Here is an 8,684-nt window from a genome sequence, read left to right on the forward strand (position 1 = left end):
CCCAGGCCCCCGTCATCCGGGGCCCCCAGCCGACGCCCCGCCCCGCCCCCAGAGCGGCTGTCGGCCCCTGACCGACGGGGCCTGGGGGACACATGCCCCCTTGATCCAGGCCGCCCAGCCGCCGCCCCGCCCCTCCCCCACGGCGGCTGGCAGACCCCGACGCCGGTGCCTGGGGGACCCAGGTGTCCGCGATCCGGGGCCCCCAGCCTCTGCCCCGCCCCGCCCCCATGGCGGCTCGGGGCCCACGACCTCCGGGGCCTGGGGGGCCCAGGACCCCTTGATCCGGGGACCCCAGTAGCGGCTCCGCCCCGCCCCCACGGCTGCTGGCCGCCCCCAAACACCGGGGCCTGGGGGACCCAGGCCCCCGCTATCAGAGCCGCCCAGTCGCCGCCCCGCCCCGCCCCGCCCCCACGGCGGCTGGAGGACCCCGACCGCCGGGGCCTGAGGGACCCAGGACCCCGCGATCCGGGCCGCCCAGCCGCCGCCCCGCCCCGCCCCCACGGCGGCTGGCGGACCCCGACCGCTGGGGCCAGGCCCCCGCGATCCGGGCCGCCCGGCCGCCCCGCTGCCCCGCTCCCACCGCGGCTGGCGGACCCCGACCGCCGGGGCCTAGGGGACCCAGTCCCAGGCGATCCGGAGCGCCCAGCCGCCGTCTCGCCCCGCCCCACGGCGGCTGGCCGCCTCGACCGCCGGGGCCTGGGGGACACATGCTCCCTTGATCCGGGCAGCCCAGCCGCCGCCCCGACCCGCCCCCACGGCGGCTGGCGGACCCCGACGCTGGAATCTGGGAGACCCAGGCCCCGCGATCCGGAGCCCCCAGCCTCTGCTCCGCCCCGCCCCCACGGCGGCTCGGGGCCCACGACCTCCGGGGCCTGGGGGACCAAGGACCCCTTGGTCCGGAGCCCCCAGTCGCGGCTCCGCCCCGCCCCACAGCGGCTGGCGGACCCCAATGCCGGAGCCTGGGGGAAACAGGCCCCCGCGAACCGGGCCCCACAGCCGCTGCCCCGCCCCGCCCCCACGGCTGCTGGCGGACCCTGAAAGCCGGGGTCTGGGGGAACCAGGCCCCGCGATCTGGGGCCCCCAGCCGACGCCCCGCCCCGCACCCACGGCCGCTGGCGTACCCCCACCGCCGGGGCCTGGGGGACCCTGGTCCCCTTGATCCGTGTCGCCCGGCCGCCGTCCCGCCCCGCCCCCACGACGGCTGGCGGCACCCGACCGCCGGGGCCTGGGGTCCCCAGGCCACCACAATCGTTGGCCCCAAGCCGCCGCCCCGCCCCGCCCCCACGGGGGCTGGCCGCCCCCGACCGTGGGGCCTGGGGGACACAGGCCCCCGCGATCCGGGGCCCTCAGCCGCCGACCCGCCCGCCTCCACGGCGGCTGGCCGCCCCCGACTGCCGGACCCTGGGGAACACAGGGCCCCGCGATCCGAGCCGCCCAGCCGCCGCCCCGCCCCCCTTCACGGCGGCTGGCCGCCCTGGACCGCCGGAGCCTGGGGGACACAGGCCCCCGCAATCCGGGCCTCCCAGCCGCCACCCCGCCCCGCCCCCACGGCGGATGGCGGACCGCGACCTCCAGGGCCTGGGGGACCCAGGCCCCCGCGATCCGGTGCCTCCAGCCGCCGCCCCGCCCCGCCCCTACGGCGGCTGGCCGCCCCCGACCGCCAGGGCCTGGGGGACACAGGCCCCCGCGATCCGGGGCCCCCAGCCGCCGCCCCGCCTCGCCCCCACGGCGGCTCACGGCGCCCGACAGCTGGGGCCTGGGGGACCCAGGGCCCCGCGATACGGGCCGTTCAGCCGCCGCCCCGCCCCGCCCCCACGGCGACTGGCGGACCGCGACCGCCCTGACCTGGGGGACCCAGGACCCCGCGATCCGGGCCACCCTGCCCCCGCCCCGCCCCCACGGCGGCTGGCGGCCGCCGACCGCCGGTGCATGGGGGCCCCTGGCTCCCGCGATCCGGGCCGCCCAGCCGTCGCCCCGACACCCCCCCATGGCGGCTGGTCGCTCCCGAGGCCGGAGCCTGGGGGACAGAGGCCCCGTGATCCGGGCCGCCCAGCCGCCGCCCCGCCTCGCCCCCACGGCGGCTGGCCGCCCCCGACCGTCGGGGGCTGGGGGACTCAGGCCTCTGTGATCTGGGCCCCACAGTCCTTGCCCCGCCCCGCCCCCACGGCGGCTGGCGGACCCCGACGCCTGAGTCTGGGGGACCCAGGCCCCCGGGATCCGAGGCCCACAGCCGTCGCCCCGCCCCGCCCCCACGGCGGCTGGCGGACCCCGACGCCTGAGTCTGGGGGACCCGGGCCCCCGCGATCCGGGCCACCCAGCCGCCGCCCCGCACCGCCCCCAAGGGGTTTTGCAGCCCCAGAACGCCAGGGCCTGGGGTACCCAGGCCCCCGCGATCCGGTACCTCCAGTCGCCGCCCCGCCCCGCCCCCACGGCGGCTGGGGGTCCCCGAACGCCGCGGCCTGTGGTACCCAGGCCCCCGCGATCCGGGGCCCCCAGCCGTCGCCCCGCCCCGCCCCCACGGCGGCTGGCGGCCCCCGACCGCCGGGGCCTGGGTGACCCAGGCCCCCGTGATCCCGGCCGCCTAGCCGCCGCCCCGCCCCGCCCCCACGGCGGCTCGTGGAACCAGGACCGCCGGGGCTTGGGGGACCCAGGCCCCCGCGATCCGGGCCTCCCGGCCGCTCCCCCGCCCCGCCCCCACCTCGGCTGGCGGACCCCGACCGACGGGGCCTGGGAGACCCAGTACAAGGCGATCGGGCGCGCCCAGCCGCCGTCTCGCCCCGCCCCCACGGCAGCTGGCACCCCGGACCTCCAGGGCCTGGGAGACCGAGGCCCCCGCCATCCGGGCCGCCGAGCCGACGACCCGCACCGCCCCGATGGCGGCTGGCCGAACCCAACCTCCGGGGCCTGGGGGACACAGGCCCCCGCGATCCTTGGCTCCCAGCCGCCGCCCCGCCACACCCCCACGGCGGCTGGCGGCCACCGACCGCCGCGGCCTGGGGGAACCAGGCCCACTTGATCCGGCTCGCCCAGCCGCCACCCCGCCCCGCCACCACGGCGACTGGCCGACCCGACCCCCGGGGCCTGGGGGACCCAGACCCCGCGATTCGGGCCGCCCAACCGCTGCCTCGCGCAGCCCCCACCGCGGCTGGCGGACCCCGACCGCCGTGGCCTGGGGGAACCAGGCTCACGCGATCCGGGGCGCCCAGCCGCCATCCCGACCCGCCCCCACGGCGGCTGACCGCCCCTACCGCCGGGGCCTGGGGACCCAGGCCCCCTTCATCCGGGGCCCACAGCCGCCGCCCCGCCCCGCCCCGCCCCGCCCCGCCCCCACGGCGGCTCTGGGCCTCTGACGCCGGAGCCTGGGAGACCCAGGCGCCCGGGATCCGGGGCCCGAGCCTCTGCCCCGCCCCGCCTCCACGGCGGCTCGGGGCCCACGACCTCCGGGGCCTGGGGGACCCAGGAGCCCTTGATCCGGGGCCCCCAGTCTCGGTTCCGCCCCGCCCCCACGGCTGCTGGCCGCCCCCAAACACCGGGGCCTGGGGGACCCAGGCCCCCGCTATCAGAGCCGCCCAGTCGCTGCCCCGCCCCGCCGCGACGGCGGCTGGCGGACCCCGACCGCCGGTGCCTGAGGGACCCAGGCCCCCGCGATCCGAGCCGCCCAGCCGCCGCCCCGCTCCCCCCCCCACGGTGGCTGGACGCCCTCGACCGCCGGAGCCTGGGGGACACAGGCCCCCGCAATCCGGGCCTCCCAGCCGCCACCCCGCCCCGCCCCCACGGCGGCTGGCGGACCCCGACCTCCAGGGCCTGGGGGACCCAGGCCCCCGCGATCCGGGGCCCCCAGCCACCGCCCCGCCTCGCCCCCACGGCGGCTCCCGGCGCCCGACAGCTGGGGCCTGGGGGACCCAGGCCCCCGCGATATGGGCCGTTCAGCCGCCGCCCTGACCCGCCCCCACGGCGGATGGCGGACCCCGACGCCGTGGCCCGGGGCACCCAGGTCCCCAGGATCCGGGACACACAGCAGCCGCCCTGCCCCGCCCCCACGGCGGCTCTCGGCCCCCGACCGCCGGGGCCTGGGGACCCAGGCCCCCTCATCCGGGGCCCCCAGCCGACGCCCCGCCCCGCCCCCACAGCGGCTGGCGGCCCCCGACCGCCAAGGCCTGGGGAACAAAGGACCCCTTCATCCGGGGCCCCCAGCCGACACCGCGCCCCGCCCCCACGGCTGCTGGCGGCCCCCGAACGCCGGGGCCTGGGGGACCTAGGCCGCCTTGATCCGGGGCCCCCAGTCGCGACTGCGCCCCGCCCCCAAGCTGCTGGCGGCCCCCGACCGCCAGGTCCTCGGGAAACCATGCCCCCTTGATCCGGGCCGCCCAGCCGCCGCCCCGCCCCGCCCCCACGGCGGCTGGCCGCCCCCGACGTTTGGGGCCTAGGGGACACAGGTCCCCGGGATCTGGTCCCCACAGCCGCCGCCCAGCCCCGCCCATACTACGGCTGGCGGACCCGGACGTCAGAGCCTGGGGGATCCAGGCCCCTTTCATCCGGGTCGCCCAGCCGAGGCCCCGCCCCGCCCCCACGGCGGATGGCGGACCCCGACCGCTGGGCCTGGGAGACACAGGCCCCCTCGATCCAGACCCCAGCCGCCACCCCGCCCCGCGCCCACGGCGGCCGGTCACCCCTGAACGCCGGGACCTGGGGGACACAGGCCCCCGCGATCTGGGCCCCCCAGGCGCCGCCCGGCCCCGCCCCCATGGGGGCTGGCCTGCCCAGGCTCCCTTGATCGGGGCCTCCAGTCGCGGATCCTCACCGCTACCACGGCTGCTGGAGGCCCCCGACCGCCGGAGCCTGGGGGATACATGCCCTCTTGATCCGGGCGGCCCAGGCGCCGCCACGCCCCGCACCCACGGCGGCTGGCGGACCCCAACCCTCGGGACCTAGGGCACCCAGGCCCACGCGATTCGGGGCGCCCAGCCACGGTCCCGCCACGCCCCAACGGCGGCTGGCCGCCACCGACCGCCGGGGCTTGGCGGACCCAGGCCCCCTTCATCCGGGGGCCCCAGCCAACGCCCCGCCCCGCCCCCACAGCGGCTGGCGGACCCCAACGCCAGAGCCTGGGGGACACAGGCCCCCGCGATCCGGGCCCCACAGCCGCCGCCCCGCCCCGCCCCCACGGCGGCTGGCGGACCACAACGCCGGAGCCTGGGGGACACAGGCCCCCGCGATCCGGGGCGCCCAGCCGCCCCCCCGCCCCGCCCCAACCGCTGCTGTCGGACCCCGACCGCCGGGGCCTGGGGGACACAGGCCCACGCGATCCGGGGCGCCCAGGCGCCATACCGCCCCGCCCCCACGGCGGCCGGCCGCCCCGACCGCGGTGGCCTTGGGGACCCAGGCCCCCGCGATTCGCGCCGCACAGCCATCGCCCCGTCCCGCCCCCAGGGCGGCTGGCCTCCCCGACCGTCGGAGCCTGGGGGACCCAGGCCCCCTTGATCCGGGGCCCCCAGCCGCCGCACCGGCCCACGCCCACAGCGGATGTCCGCCCCCGGCCGACGGGGCCTGCGGGACCCATGCCCCCACTTTCTGGGGTCCCCAGCCGCCCCCCCCCGGCTCCGCCCCGCCCCCACGGCTGCTGGCGGCCCCAGACCGCCGGGGCCTGGGGGACCCAGGCCCCCTTGATCCGGGCCGCCCAGCCGCCGCCCCGCCCCGCCCCCACGGCGACTGGCCGCCCCACCAGTCTTATGATGTTATACATGTTAACGCCTTATGATGTTATACATGTTATACATGTTACTAGGCTAGCTTAAACTGAAATGATTATGCTTTCCTTCTTAAATAGATTTTCTTATTCAAATCCACTTTATATCTATTAATCATTTTATCTTCTTTACTCCCTCTGAGTTGTGGAGGGTTACATTCCAAATGTAAACTGAAATCCTGTACTGCTTATCTGAATTGTTTCAGTAACGAGCAGAGAAACTGTGCATTGATTGGGAGATAATGCTTGAACAGGTCACAGTTTGGTGAAAGGGAGGCTGATGTCATAACACTTTCCAAATTGTTACATATAAAAACTGTGAGTAGTCTCATACACAGAATAACCAACATATCACAGCACCAAAAAGGAATTGAAGCCTATGGCTATCCAAGAACGGGGACAGGACAAAATGAGGGGAGAGAGAAAAAGACACAAAATACATTATCACAAATGAAAAGGAGGAAATCATTACAGAGACTATGAAAGTAAAAAGATAAAAGGAGGATGTGAAACTTTTATGGCAACTTTTTTGACACAGTAATAATGAATCTGGAATAAACTCCTGTCTCATATATGGTGGACTGGTTAATTATACCAAGTGTTTAAGTAATATACCACATCAAAATTATATGAACTTTCAAGATAATAAAAAAGGGAAAATACTTCCAAAATTATTATATGAGCTCAGGGTAATCTCAATACCAAAAAGTGATAGAAACATTACAAATATGAAATTAAAAACCAATATTTCTCATGAACATAGACATAAAAATTATTTTTAAGAAGAGAGAAGGCCGGGCGCAGTGGCTCACGCCTGTAATCCTAGCACTTTGGGAAGCTGAGGTGGGCAGATCACGAGATCAGGCGATCCAGACCATCCTAGCTAACACGGTGAAACCCCGTGTCTACTAAAAAATAGAAAAAAATTAGCTGGACTTGGTGGCGGGCACCTGTAATCCCAGCTACTCAGAAGGCTGAGACAGGAGAATGGCGTGAACCCGGAAGGCGGAGCTTGCGGTGAGCCGAGATCGCGCCACTGCACTCCAGCCTGGGCGACAGAGCGGGACTCCGTCTCAAAAGAACAAAAAAGAGAGAGAGAAAATTAAATCCATCCACAAGACTATGCATGGTTTCTGCTGGTACCAGGCCAAACAGCTGCTAACACTCTAATTGGCCCTGCAGGTCATAGTGGCTCTTTCCCCTGGAGACAGGGTGGCTGGAGACTGTGTCAACATATATTATATAATCAATATTATATCTATATGTAATCTATATGTATGTACACCAATTCATTATGACCAAGTAGAATATATTCCAGGAATGCAAAGTTACTTTAATGTAAAAAGATGAATCTGTATAATTCATCATGGTGAGAGGATACCAAAGAAAACTATATGAATATCCCAATAGATGCTAAAATCATTTAAAAACAGTCAACAATTATTCATAGTGAAAATTCTCAGTAAGTCAAAAGCAAAGGAGAAATTCCTTAGTGTAATGATGTACATACAAATATCCTACTACAAACATCACACTCAGTCATACATTATTGAATATTTTATCAACCAGATTAGAAAAAAAACATAGATATCCATTGGCACCATTTCTATTCAAAATTTTACTGAAGGTCTTAGAAAATAGAATAAAGCAGCACAAAGAAGTAAAAGGTACAATTCTGGAAAGAGAAATATGTCTTTATTGCTAGTAGTATATTGTGTACCTAAATTCTTAGGGAATCTACAAATAAACCAATAAAAACAACAACTTAACCAAGTCTTTGGATATGATGTCAATGTATAAAATATCTACTGTCAATTAAAGAAGATTTCAGTCAATTTTTTTTGCATGTTCACTGAACAGAGTACTCAGTATTGTTATAATTTAAATTTCCTAAAAATTGACATGAAGAATCAATGCAATCCAGTTAAAATCCCCAAAGGATCACTTTTTGAAAGTGATGTGCTGATAACATTAATGAAGTAAGTAGACACATTGAAAAAGGGGAGAGGATATTTTAATGCATATTTATAACAAAAAATGTTATCAGAATATACAAAGAACTCAAAAAACGACTATATGCACTATATATAAAGAACTTAAAAAGGCTATACACATAGTCTTGAGACACATAGTGCTTATTTAAATGCATGGTGTCAAATGCATGATTTGAAGAAGCACATCTCGAACCTATGTATATAGACTTTATTATTGAGTTTCATTCTAATAAAAAGTTTAGCTTAAAAGGGTGAAAAAAGTTGATTTCGATTAATTACACATTTATTGCAAGATTTAAACAAGCATATCTCAAGAAACAGTTATCCAAATAGCCAATAAAGAATACGCATACGACAAGTCACCCAACATCATTATTCATAGGTTTAGTAAAGACAAACCTATGCCAACCCTTCGACTCAGCACTTTCATTCCTAGGAATACGCCTAAGAGAAGTGGTTGCACAAGTCCACAAGAAGACATGTACAAGAATGTTTCTAAAAACTTTTCTAAATACAGCCCGCAATTGTAAACAACTCACTAATTGAAGAACGTTTAATTTTATTAATTTAAAATTAAATTTCGTAAATTTAATGTGAAAAATATTCAGAAGAAAATTAACCAAGTAAAAGTATTCGGAAGAAACAATATTTGGAGTAACAACTGAGAAAGCCCCAAATTAATGTCAGACACCAAATCACAGATCCAGGAAGCTTAGAAAACACCAAGCAAAGATAAATGCTGCCCTGCAACAAAAAGCAATAACAAAAAATTATACCTAGGCGTATCAGATGCAAAATTCAGAAAAAAAGATGCAAAGGTAATATCTTGAAAGAAACCAAAGAAAAAAGTCACAGTACCTGTAGACAAGCAAAGATAAAAATTTCACACTACTCCTCCTCAGAAACCAGGCAAACAAGGACGGGGGGAGTGAGATATCAATAAA

Source organism: Rhinopithecus roxellana, chromosome 17 (genome assembly GCF_007565055.1).
Source record: "Rhinopithecus roxellana isolate Shanxi Qingling chromosome 17, ASM756505v1, whole genome shotgun sequence".
In the NCBI taxonomy this organism is placed as follows: domain Eukaryota; kingdom Metazoa; phylum Chordata; class Mammalia; order Primates; family Cercopithecidae; genus Rhinopithecus; species Rhinopithecus roxellana.